Source organism: Canis lupus, chromosome 3, assembly GCF_048164855.1.
Source record: "Canis lupus baileyi chromosome 3, mCanLup2.hap1, whole genome shotgun sequence".
Lineage (NCBI taxonomy): Eukaryota > Metazoa > Chordata > Mammalia > Carnivora > Canidae > Canis > Canis lupus.
The window spans coordinates 81,545,857-81,559,623 of NC_132840.1; the positions used below are offsets into that span (position 1 = coordinate 81,545,857).

General features: G+C 46.4%; 1 protein-coding gene across 1 annotated transcript in view; it reads right to left on the reverse strand.

Annotated features, from left to right (window-relative positions):
• KIRREL3 (kirre like nephrin family adhesion molecule 3) overlaps positions 1–13,767 on the reverse strand; it is a 540,292-nt gene that overhangs the window by 469,040 nt on the left and 57,485 nt on the right. The gene's annotated exons all lie outside the window — the stretch shown is intronic.

Below are 13,767 nucleotides of genomic sequence, written 5' to 3' on the forward strand. Positions count from 1 at the left end.
CCACCTGAGGCATCAGGGGGACTTATGGATTAAACGCAAGAGGCCATCCGGCTGGACTGAGCTCAGCATAAGGGCTGAGCTGGAGAGCAGGTGCCAGTGGCTGGGAGCTTGCCCGGTCTGCCTTCTCCTCCCTGGCATTAAGTCCTCCTGCGTCAATGACCGCCAGTCTCCCAGCTTCATTCTCCACAGTGCTCAGGATGGCCAACCTCCCAGAGTCTTCTCCACCAGGGACTTGGCTAAGGTAAGAGCATTACGGTCCTCTCAGCTCCCCCTCCTCCCTCCCATGTCTTCCACTGCTGCCTGGCCAAGGTCCCGTGAGGGCAGACTCTGTCCTCTCCTCCCCCTTCCGCCGCTGTGTGTTTCCAGCACTTCCCCTCCTTGCTGTATCCACGGCAATCAGAGAACAGGGCTCTCTGCCAGGCGGAGGCTGACAGAAACAGACACGCCTGGAGCTGGGACATGCACTTCCAGAAGTGTAACCTGTCCTGTGCCGGGCAGTCGTGGTGCTGAGATGCTCTGGCTCTCTTCCCTGGCATCCAGCCCTGCACGACCCTCCCCTTCTCCTACCTGAAACTCCCCGGCACACATTACAGGCCCCAGCCCACTGCCCCAGCAGTGGAGGAGATACTGCTTAGTAGAACAGTGGAGGCTCCTGCTGCCCCGCCTGAAACAAAGGCCAGGTGCCTGGTGCAGCTGGGTTTGAAATCTGGATCAGCCACGTGCTAGCTGTGCCACTGCAGCCAAGCAATTCGGTTTCCTCTTCTGGAAGATGGGGAGAAGAATGTCTAGCTCGTGGCTTTTGAGGATGCGTGTTAACATTAAGCATTCTTAGCACATACCCGGTATCGTTAGAGAGCCTCCTCTGTTAATCCAAGTTTTTTTTTTTCCCTGTCATAGGTGATTGTGTGGTTCTCCGTGAAGCCACCCCAAACCTTGAGGGCTCACCTTCCAGGATCTGCCCAGACTGAGCCATGGCTCTGAGGGGCTGTTGAAAGACTCTCTCCAAGTAGCGTGTACAGTCAGGGACTGCCCCCCTCCCCCCCCACCGACTTCCTAACCCTACATGCCCTCTTTGCCTCCACAGAAGGCCCTAGACCATTGTCATCACTACCCCAGTGACCTGCTGCCAGAACCTCACCTAGGAGTGTGCTGGAAGGCACCTGGCACCGGCCTGGAAGGAACTGCGAAATGTCCAGTGAGAATGTCTTTTCCCGCTCTGGTTGGGATGCCGAGCACAGCCCAGCATCGTGGAAACCTCTGATGTTTGGGAAGCTCCTGAATACTAACGAGGGCAGGAAGAAAAAAATGAAAGAGGAAGGAGAACGATGTCTCGGTCAGAAGTTTTTCTAATCGCTATGGATTCCCCCCCCTCCTCCGTTTTAGTGGATTTGAGAGAGGATGTAGGAAAAGGAAGGGAAAAAAAAAATCAAAAGCAGATTATTACCCTGAGCCGCTCCTGCTTTTCATTGGGAGCCGTGACAGCGACTTTCTGCCTGCCCGATCTGCATGTTAAAGGCCGACGGATGATGCGGGCAAAATATTGACAACTGAGCTGAGATTATAGGTTACTTGGATCTTGAGAGATAGGATCAATTAAAATGGAGCTTTCCACTCAGAAGGTGAATCAGCTTCTGAAAAAATAAAAATCTGCTCCCCCGTGCCCAGTGTCCAGAATGTGGCAGACAGATGAGATGGAGTTGTACAAATCACTGAAAGGAAGAGCACATGTGGGCGTGCGCACACACATGGGCACACACGTACACACGTGTGCACACACACTGCAGTCCTGGTTCATCATGTGGTTACTCAATAAATATCGGGTGGATTTCTGATTGCGTGTGTACACACGGATATATTTCTATGTACTGTCCAATTACATACACCATTCTCTATTTGTTCCCACTCAGCAATGCCAGACATGAGATCCGTCCAACTTCTGTGAGTTTCTACCAGACTTACGTTTTTCTTGCTGCCTTTGTCATAAAAACAATGCATTATTTTAATAAATGAAAAATGAAAGTTCTCCTTTGACCACCCTCTCCTTGGGTGACTCTACAGAAAAATGTGGACATGCCTTTCACTACAGCCACTTAAGAACAGAATAGGAGAGAAGCCAGGATTTCAAGTGCTTTCTCCCCCTCGCTCCCTCACCCGCCAGACCCTGAACCTCCACCAAGAGTCACATAAGAGCCAAGCACGGGAACTGGCTTTGTCACCCATCTGGAGCTCTCACATGTTCTCAGAATCTCAGAGTATCCATTCTTAGAACATGTGACCTTAGAGAGAGACTGTCATCCAGAAGGAGACCACCCAAGCCATACTTCCAATCCTTCTGTCTCTCATTCCATTTTGGTCTTGCCACCTTTGGGATCAACAGTCTTAAGTAGGTTATGATAAAATATCACAACTTTTCCATTATAAGCGGAGATCTTAGTTGAGGAAAAGAATAAGACATGAATAAAGAATAACTAAGAATTAAGTGTTCCCATTTGGGGTGAGGGTTCAAAGGCAGTGCTTCTCAAGGGGTTCACCATCTAATGAGGGAGCCAGAAATGTACACCCACACAAAGTATTGTGGTAAGTGCTATAGTGCAGCTATTTTGCAAGAGTCCGGAGAAGGGAGACTCAGTCTTCATGGGGGCTTCATGGAGTCTTGAGGATGAGTAAGAGTTTGCTAGTTCTCTACATACTCATCCTCGAGACAGGATGGATTCCATCAGAGGGAGGATGGGGATCAAGGGCTCAGACATATGCATATGCACAGGGCATTTAGGGAAGAGCAGGTGTGTGACTAGATCGTGCGGTGGGGACGAGTGGCCAGAAATGAGAATGGGGAGGTGGACGGGTGGAAGCCAGATTTCCCTGGGCCTGGCAATGCCTCCTACCTCATCTTTAGACAACGGGAAGCTATTCCAGGCCCATAGGCAGGGAATGCCCCAGTCAGGTCCAGGTTTTGGAAAAAACTCTGAAATTAGTGCTGAGAATGGCTCAGGGATGGGAGGCCCTGCAGACTGACTCTGTCTGAGAGAGAGGCTATAAATGGGCTGAGAGAGGGTGAGGACAGGAACCCAGACCTGACAGTGGCAGGAGAGGCCCAGGGAGGGTGGTGGGCCACTTCAGAAACATTATCCATATGCCCACAGAGCAGTGAAATCGCAGCTAAACTCAAGGCCCGTCACTTGAGCAATGGGGTGGGAGAGGATGTTTTTGAATGATGGTAAGAAATAAAAGAGAAGTCATTGTTTTTTTTTTTTTTATATTGCTTTGTTTTATTTGTTTGCTGGGGGAGGATAAAACGAGGAGGAAAGGCCATTGAGGAGAGGGGAAGCTAAGTTTAGTCTCAGAACAAGTGGTTTTATAGTGGATGGTGGCACCTCATTGGTTCTTCTGAGTTTAGGTCAAAGGTTAAGGCCCAATCAGGGGCTTGGGAGTCACAAGAAAATGTCTGGTAAAGAGAGTGAATGAATACATGAAGGAAGGAAGCAGGAGCAAACGGAGAAGGGGATGGGGGTTGGGAGGTTGGGGGTTGGGAGGCATTGAGTCCAGATTGCAGATCCCTTTTGGGGCTTTGAAGAGCTTGGACAGGGAGCAGGAGTCCAAGGGTGGGGAGGAAGCACAGAGTAGGGAGATGACAAAAGGCACATGAGAGGAAATTTCCTTACAGGCAGAGGAGAGGAGTCTTTGAAGTAGGACAGAGTGTTCAGTCCCCACGAGGTCAGGAGTGATGATGCAGCGCAGAGGCCTAGATTCTCCTCCCAAGCCTAACATGCACCCAAGGACCTGAAGGGCACCCAGATGGGGAGCGATGGGGGAGAGATGTGGGCACATGGGTGATGAGGACACGATCAGGAAGCAGGGTGCAGGGCCGGGGTGGGAGGAAGACCTTCCGTGTCTAGAATAAAAGATGTTGATTCCACACACGACGCCATCTGGAAGGAGGAGTTTCTGACTTGTCTCCAAAACTGAAAAGCAAAACCAATCGGGTAGAAAAGAGTCCACTGAGACAACAGCAGCAAAAGGAAGTCAGTAAGACAGGACCAAACCACACAATGCCGCCTCTTCAAGCTGGTGCAGTGCACAACCCAGTTTTGCAGCTGGGAGGCCCAGAGCAGAACTCCATCGGGGGAGCAAGTCAGCCAAAAACCCTAGCTCACCCCAAATCGCCGTGGGCACCCAAGTTCCTGGAGAGTCTATGCACGGCTTCCAGTTTCCCTCATCAGACAGCACATTTGCCTGAGAGCCATCCCACTCAACATGACTCAGCCAAGAAGAATGCCCCTGTGCACTTGCTTTCCAGCCTGCATTTCTTCTGGGCTTGAGTAACGCCTGGGAATGAGTGCTCGTTGTCACTGCATTGGGAGGGGAAGGCTGTAGGAGAGTGGCTCACCTCCCGCACCGACTCTGAGCCACGCTTGGGGGAGGTGGGAGGAGGGGTGTACAATTTCTTCATTCCTTACATTTTATGGAACACTTCACTTGCTTGCAGCATAATTATTGTTGTACTTTTGGCTGTTTCCCATTTGCTGTGTCTGAAAAAAACACACACTTCACTCCCCCCTGTACCCTTTTCTTAATACATTAAAATTAATAACTCGTAACAGTGACCTAATTTGCTTTGAGTACTGTAACTCAGGGATTTTTTTTTTTTTTTTATTCTCCTAGATCTGCAAAACCCTTGACATGTTACTGTGGTAACAGGAGCAACCTGGTAAGTTCATGAATGAAACTCATTGTGCTCTCCGAAGCTTTCTTTTCCTACACTTGCCTGTTGAGCCCTGTGCTCGGTGCCTTGGAATTGGGCCACTCCCAACTGTCTCCAAGTCCATGCTGGGTGCCCATGACCTACTTGTTCTACTCCAGCATTTGGGGTAAGCCTCTCTTGACTTTCCTGAGCTCCCCAGAGCCCCGTGGCAGGGGTCTCCCCTTCCTCCCTCAAAGTTCCTCCAAGTATAAAAGCTGTCTCTGTCAGACACATCTAGTTGCTTGGTTTAAGTCTTTTGTTCTTCCCCACCTTGACTGTCTGGACCCCATGCCCAGGATCTCGCTGAGGATGAGGGCTGGGTTCCTGGATTCTCTTCATTCCCAGGCCACCACCCAGTCCAGGCCACTCTCCTCTTTCACACTAGCCTCCCACCTCTCTTCTCTCCATCCCATGCACCCACACCCAATGCAGTTGGAGGTCCTACTGCACAGTTATCTGGCCATGTCACTACTCCCCCTGTTATGAGCCTCCATGGCCCTTACTCTCAGGACCGTGTTCCAAATCCTTCACGTGGCATCTTAACCAGGCTCTTCATGATCTATAGACTGCGTATCACACTGGCCTCATGATCTGTCACTCTCTTCTCCATGCTCTTTCTCAGCCACACTGCACAACTCGAAATTGCCAGGGTATGCCAATCATTTTTCTCCAGGCTTCTGTACACACTCATCTCCTACCCTCACACATGACGAGTGTAGATGTCACCTATCAGAAACCTTTGAGGGGCTGAACGCCCTCTCTTTGAGCACCCGCAGCCCTCCATGGCTATCCCAGCACAGAGCTGAGGTGTACGACCTATGTTTGTCTGCTTGCCTCTGTTGTCTGCCTCCCCAGCTCTTCAATAAGCTTCTTGAGAGAAGGGGCCATGTCTTGGGTGCTACTGTATTGTGCAGCACCTATCTATCAGTGCCTGGCACATGGTGTGTCCTGCAATCAAGACTGAGTGAATGAATGGACAGACTAGAATCTCTTACCCATCTTCCCTTCCTCCCTTCCTGTCAATCACTTTGCAACTTTCACTTTGTTCTTTGAACAGGAAAGGGGTTACAAAAAAGAACCTCCCTATTCTCCAGGAGCCCATGTCCCTGTGGGATCCAGGCTGAGGACAACCTTCTAATAGGTTTCTTTCAAATGTACCCCTGCATAGACACCCTAGGATGGCTATCCTAGAGAATGAACCCATGTTATTGCCAAATCTGTTTTCTAGCAGAAAAGGATAAGAGTGAAGATCTTTGAGTAGAACCACTTGTCAAAATAACTCAAGTGTGGAATGGAAACAGCCATGTTCCTGTATTCATTCTTCCTCATGATATCTTAGGAAAGATGGTCACTGGTTTCCAGATGGAAGCAACGAGGGAGGCAAAGTGGAGTCAGCCCCTCCCAGCAAGAGGGAAAGATGATGACAAGTGGTGTGCCCAGCCAAGGCGTGCCACCACCTGGAGAGCTGTGAAAGTAGGTTTGCTCTCACCTCCATGGGTGTGGACACAGCACACTTGTCCCAAGGAGAGGAGAAGGATTTTATTTCCACAGCTACTTGGAAAAGGAAATCTATCATCACCCTCAGCAGACAGCAAGAAAAGAAGAAAGAGAATAAAAATGTATCAAGGAGGCTGGGTATTGATTTTAAAATCCTGGCTGACAAGAAAATGATTTGAGTCCATTTCCATTTTGCGGCTGAAGCATGGTGCTTTCTCTGCCTCTGTCTGACCTCTCAGAGCAGAGTTCATCAAGAATCTCCCTGGCTGACACTCTAATCCTGATTTTCAAATGGCCTCTCCCTGGTTTGTCTAGAATAAGCACGGACATGTGTGTGAGTGGGGTCCTGGGTCTCATCTAGGAAGCAGTCAAGCGGGCCAATTTGGGGGGTCCTATTTCAAGGCTGATTTAGAAGAATACATTTTAAAAGCCCTGCCTGGTCTCACACATATATGACCACGACCATCAACATTCATGTCCTGATGGAGGTTTTCGGCCCACACAGAAGGGCAAGGCTCAATGCATGCAACCTAACAAGCATCAGGGCTTGCCTTGGGCAGTCCCTGCTCTGGCCTACTCCCCGCAGGTTCTCCCCACCAGGAACTGTGCATCTGCTGTGAGTTTCTTCTCTTTGCATGACCAGAATTCTAAGTAAGGGCAACAGGCTTCTGTATTTAATTTACTTGTAAGTGAACAGCTTCTGTGTGTTAGAAAAAAATTAACTCAACCTATGAATTTGTAATTGCCTGAGATTTCACCTCCTGGCCACGCTTCTCTTCCTATGGAGTTATTAAAACCCACACAATATGGTCTAATAATTTATTAATAGTCAACATAAATAGATAACAGCTCACATAGCAGTAATAGCCATTGCATGTTAAATAATGAGAGATTATTTAAAAGGCACTCCACTGGAGAGGAGTAAGCATGGCTGTTCTGAGTTTGGAATTACTGTTGTGGTGGCAGATAGACTCACATACACAAGGCCTTCTCGACTATTCTTTGGCCACCTTTGTGTCACTATTTCTCCATCTCTATTTGGAAGAGATGGGGTACCAGCCAGCCCTTGCTTAGCAGAGAAGGAAATTCAGATTAATGGGGGAGAGGAATGAATCATTTCTTCGTGGAACAAAGTAAAAAATCCTAGAGTAGTTTTATTTTGCTGAAAGGGCCTCGACAACAACGTGTCTTCTGTCTTTTCATCGAAGTCCCTATCGTCAAACCCAGGCATGCCTTGTGTGTGGCAGTTCCTTCATGCTAAGCTCCTTGGGAAATGAGTAGGAATTCTAAACTCATTGCAGCCTAATGAGAAACTCCCTGTGTCTTTTGCCACTCAGTTCCAATTTGCAGGCCCTGTTGCCCACCCTAGTCCTCACCTGGTCTTCCCTGGAGACCTCCTCTACACTTTCTTTGAATGTTTTATGAAATTCCAAATTGAATAACAGATACTTGGCAACCAGACTGGAAGGAAGAAGGAAGGAAAACTTTTTACTTGTAGCTCATTCTACGGTGAGAAATCCTAAGAGTCTACAAAAAAATTGCTAGGATAAATGATTTCGATGAGCTCACAGGATGCAAGATCAAGACACAGGAATTAATTTTCTTTTTACATACTGGCAGTAATCCAAATCCAAAAATTAAGAAAATCTTTTCAATAGTATAAAAAACAATAAAACACTTAGGAATACATCTAACAAAAGAAGTGAAAAATTCATACACTGCCAACCAGAAAACATCATTGAGAGAAATTAAAGAAGTTCTAGATAAGTGGAGAGACATTCCATGTTCATGGATAGGAAGATTCAAAAATATTAAGTGACAATTGTTCCCAAATCACTCTAATTAGAAACACAATCCCTATTAAAATTTCAGCAGGGTTGTTTGTTTGTTTTTCAGAAATATGACCTCCCAACCTCAAGATTTTTTTTTAAACTTTATTTTTTTTATTTATTATTTATGATAGTCACAGAGAGAGAGAGAGAGAGAGAGAGGGGCAGAGACATAGGCAGAGGGAGAAGCAGGCTCCATGCACCGGGAGCCCGACGTGGGATTCGATCCTGGATCTCCAGGATCACGCCCTGGGCCAAAGGCAGGCACTAAACCCGCTGCGCCACCCAGGGTTCCCCCAACCTCAAGATTTATACAGAAATGCAAGAAACCCACAAGAGTCAAAACAATTTTGAAAAAGAACAAAGTTGGAGTACTATGGAATGTACATTTCCTGATTTTTAAATATATTATGGTAGCCCACGCAGTGTGGTTCTTACATAAGGACAGACATTTAAATCAATGGAACAGAATTCAAAGTCCAGAAGTAAACCTATACATTTACAGCCAACTGACATTTTAAAGAGATGTCAAGGCAATTCAATGGGAGCATAGTTTTTCTTTTTTTCAACAAATGGTGTTAGAATAGTTGGATAGTCACATGCAAAAGTATGAGTTTAGACCTCTGCCTCACACCACACAAATTTACCCAAAATTGATACAGACCTAAGTGTTATAGCTAAAACTATAAAACTTTTAAAAGAAAACATGGTAGAAAATGATTGTGACCTTGGGTGAGGCAGACTTTCTTGATAAACAGCAAAATCATGATCCATAATGGAATACATTAAAGAACTGGATTCCATCAAAATTAAAAACATCTACACTTCAAAAGATATCATTACAAAAATGAAAAGATAAGCCACACAATGGGAAGACATTTTGAAAATCATATACTTGATAAATAATATGTATCCAGAACATAGAAATAACTCTTTTAAAAAGTAATAAGAAAGCAAACAACCTAATTTAAAAATGGGCAAAAAGAGAACGAGAAGACAAGTCACAGACTGAAAGAACATATAGCAAGAGACATATTTGATAGAGGACTATTATCCAAAATACAGTAAGAACTTTTGAAAATCAGCAATAAGAAAGTCAACACATGAGCAAAACACCTGAAGAGATACGTCACCTGAGAAGATACACACATGGTGAATACACTTTTAAACAGATGTTCCATATCATATGTCATTAAGGAATTATAAATTAAAACAACAAAGAGATGCCGCTATGCAGCTATTCAAATGGTCAAAGTCCAAAACGCTAACAATAGCAAGTGTTGGCGAGGATGTGGAGACACAAGAACTCTCTTTCATTGCTCGTGGAAATACAAGATGGCACAACCATTTTGGAAGATTGTTTGGCAGTTTCTTATAAAACTAACCATATACTTATGATCCAATAAGCATACTCATATTTACCTAAAGGAATTGAAAACTTATGTCCACACAAAAACCTGCACCTAGATTATTTTATAGTAGCAACTGTCTTCATCACTGGCGATACTTGGAAGCAACCAAGATGTCCTCCAGTAGGAATGGATAAATGGATAAATAAATGTACATCCATAAAATGGAATATTATTCAGGGACCAAGAGATATGAGCTGAAAAAGCCATGGAAAGATATGGAGGAAACTTAAGTGCACATTGCTAAGTGAAAGAAGCCAATCTGAAAACGCTCCATATTTTATGAATAACCACATGACATTCTGGAAGAGGCAAAACTGTGGAGACAGTAAAAAGATTAGTGGTTGCCAGGGGTTGAAAAGAAGGAAAGATAAATAGGTAGAACATAGAGGATTTTTGGAGCAGCAAAACTATTCTGTATAATTCCCTAATGGTGGATCCATGTCATTATACGTTTCTCAAAACTCATAAATAGAGTGTACAACACCAAGAGTGAACCCTACAACATAAACTATGGAAGTTAGGTAATAGTGTGTCCAGGAAGGTTCATCGATGGTAACAAATGCAGCAATCTGGTAAAACATGGAAAACAGCTTGATAGTTTCTTAAAATGTTACACATAAAGTTATCATATGATGCAGCAACTCATCTCCTAGATATCTACTCAAGAGAAATGAAAATGTGTGTCCACAAAATGTCATATACGTGAATGTTCACAGCCTCATAGTCATAATTAGAAAAAAAATGGAAGGAACTGAAATGTTTATCACTGTTTATCCCTACAATGAAATGCTATTTGGCAACAAAAGGGGACTAACTACTGACGCATGCTACAACTTCGTGGATGAACTTCAACAACATGCTGAGTGAAAGAAGCCAGACACAGGAGAGTACATAGTTGTACTCCATCCATTGACGTGAAATGTCCAGTGAAGGGAAATCCAGAGATGGAAAGTAGCTTGGTAGTTAATCTGGAGCAGGGTGGGAGTGGCTGGGGTCGTGGGGATTGTCCGGAAATGGGCAGGGGACACCTTTTAGGGGAGGCTAAATTATTCTAAAACTGGATTGTAGGAATGGTTGCACAACTGTGTAAATTTACTAAAAATCATTCAATTGTACACATAGTGAATTTTATGGTATGTAAATTATGCCTCAATAAAGCTGTTAAAAATAGCAGATGCTTATTAAGGATGTCAGGAGGGTACGTGAATGGGAGGGCACACATTAAGGAGACTACCTATGATTAATTTAACATCACCCCATTACTGGCGAACGAGCCTTTCAGGAATACCTCCTGCTGGTACCAGAAAGTCGCTCTATTTATCTAGGACAGAGCCTCCTACTTATGTCAAGCAGAGACAATTGAAGTCACCAAGCCCAATTCAAACATCATCTCACCAGCAGAGTGAGACAGGATAACCCCCAGCTTGGTCAGAAAGAGGATATGACCTATGGGCCAGTACTAAAACAACCATTGCCTTCCGAATGCCTTCCATTTATCTCAGTGGGGGTTAAAAGGCCTGAACAATATAGTTATCACTTACCAGTTGACTGGCCTCTCCTCTGTACAAGAGCCAGAGTAAGGATAATAACTTAGTTGTATAAAGCTCTTACAAAAAGCTTGAACATACACGAGCCCATCTGTTCTCCCAGCAGCCCCATCAGTGGCTGTGCGGCAAACGCTGTTGGTGGACTGGCCCGACCCGCCTCCTGTTGCAGGCAATGAGATGTGAGCACCTATTTGCTGGGTGGGCTCTGGGGAAAGCGTTGGCTCTTCTGACACAAGAGGCAGGTCCTCTGTCCCTTCCTCTTCCTCCCTTCCCTGTGCCTGGATCAGGGATGGGACCTTTACGGGACAGCAAGTCATATTGGGGCCACGGAGGGAGGAGCCCATACGAAAGGACCTAAGAGCCCCAGGGAGTCCCGAAGATGCTTGTCCTGACATGGTAAAGCTGCCAAACCCACTGTAGCAGCATCTCCCCGCAAGACTTAAGTGAGATGAATGAGTCTCACTGCTTGTTTCAATCATTGCGCGTGGGTCTGGTTTGTGGTTGCCAAACCTCTCGCTACCTGGTAAGATAGAAATCATAAGGTGCACTTCGCAGACGCTCCATCTGAGGCTCTGGAAAACTATGCCACTCATCCAAGGTCAGACTGCCAGGAAGTGTGTCTACCCGGCTTTCTGAATCTAGTAACGTGGTAACCACCGGGGACGACAACAGGAACCACCTGTGGAGTGCTGAGTAGGTGCCAGGCCTCAGACTTCATTAGGTACTTGACTTTTCTCTAATTCCTATAACTCTGCAAATTAGGTATGATGACACCCATTTTATGGATGAGCACACCGAGGTTGGGAAGGTCCAGAACATTGCCCAAGTGAGCGCAACTGGCATGTGTCTTGTCGGGTATGAGCCTAGAGGAATAAAAGCACGCTCCCCAGGATTAAGTGAGCAGTGATTAAAAGCCTGATATGCCAGGAAATGGGACCGGGTGATTCCTAGTGGGGTTCAGGTTGGCTAGCAAAACTCATTGTGCTTGCACGGGTGTGGCCAAGGTCCTACTTTACACGATAACATAAATTTCTGGACACGATTGTCCATGGTCCTTTCACTGTGCGTGACCACTTCTGTACCCTAAAGTTCACCTATTCCAGGAAACCCACAGCAATTGCAGGCATCAGAGGGCATCAAGGGAGTTCTCCCCAGGAGAGGTGACATTCTGCTTCTTTCTCCAGAGAGGGGTTCAAGTGAAAACGCCCCTTTTTTGGCAGCTCAGGCCTGAGGACAGCAGTGTGGAGCCTGGAGTGAGCAGGAGGAGAAAGGAATCTACGTGTTGGGGGGCTGAGAGCAGCCCGGGGGGGCTGCTGGGGCACAGGCTTCCGAGAGACAAGCAGTTCTTGTGCAGCACCAGACACATGCCGCGCATCCCCAGTGGTGCTCGTCATTCTGAGCCCAGGAAGGGTAGCCTGCAGGGCTCTTAAGGGGCCACGGGGGTCTGTGCGTGTGGCTGGAATCGGGGCAGGCTCGTCTAAAGTAGTTCAGAGGGATCAGAGGGATTTAGACATGTTAACTGCTGCCTGCTGGCTCTGTTCAGAAAGTCAGGTCCCCCTTCTGAGATGGGCTGTCCCACCATCCGTCTCTATCATGGCCCAGATGGGTTCCTCAGCCTTTAAGAGCTTCATTAGTTTTTCTTTGTGGGTTCCCTGCCTCCCCAACAACGGCTGAATAACCGAGTCCCTTAAACAAGGCACCCAAGGATTGATGCCTTTTCAAGGGATCGTGGAGTTCTGGGTCAAGGAGAAGCCAGGTCCTCAGGACTGTTCAGCAAAGGGCTCAGGTGGTGCTGCCGGGGAGCTCGAGCGCCCACCCGGATGGCTGTCTCCTGGACACAGGTCCTCTGACCTGTTTGTGGGAGAACATAGCAGAGAGCTGAACTTGGGGAACCTCCCTGTGTTTTTTGTGAGTCTCCTCTCCCTCCCTCAGACACAGGTGAGTAGGCCCAAACTTGCTCTCTCTTCCCAGATGGTGCTCTTTTCCTATATGGGATCGATTCCGCATTTCCACTGCACCAGAAACGAAGAGTGCAGCACATCTTAACTCCATGAGGACAGTGAATGTTCCTGGCCAAGTTCTCATCCTGTGTCCTTCAGAGGTGCATCTTTTTCCCCAGGGTCACTGTGAGCGAGCCACAGGGTCCTACGAGGCTCCTACGAGGGCCTCGGAAGATGATGAGGGGGAAACCCAGTGGAAAGAGTAAACTGATTGTGCTCCTGGGAGCTTCAGCTACTCAAACTTTTCACCTCTTCCCAGAGCACTGCACTGCCCCCCCTCCTGCCCCTTCAAGCTTGAAGCTTTTCCCAGAGTCTGCCTCTAGAGATAAAAAGGGACTCTTAGCTTATTGAACAGACCAGCAAATGCCCACTCCCTTAGGACAAGAAGCAGTTTGGACCACAGGCAGGTCAGAATGCCCTGGCACTTCTACAAACAGCCTTCCCCCAAAGGAGTATCAAATGTTGAAACAAACCAGTGTTCTCCCGTCAAAAGCATTGTAACTCATTTAACATTAAGGGTATTTTTTAAAAAATTCTTTTTACTTGATATATATAAAACAATAGTTGTTTCTTTCCTTTTATTTCAGCAGGGTTCCAGATAATAAAAAGATTTATAATTAAGCCAGTAGATTTACTTTTTCTATGCTGCCCTAGATTATGAAAAAGTATAATTATATGCAATTAAAAAATGAACAGTATTTCTTACCCGAGTGAAGCTTTAAAAGTCATTATGAATCCATT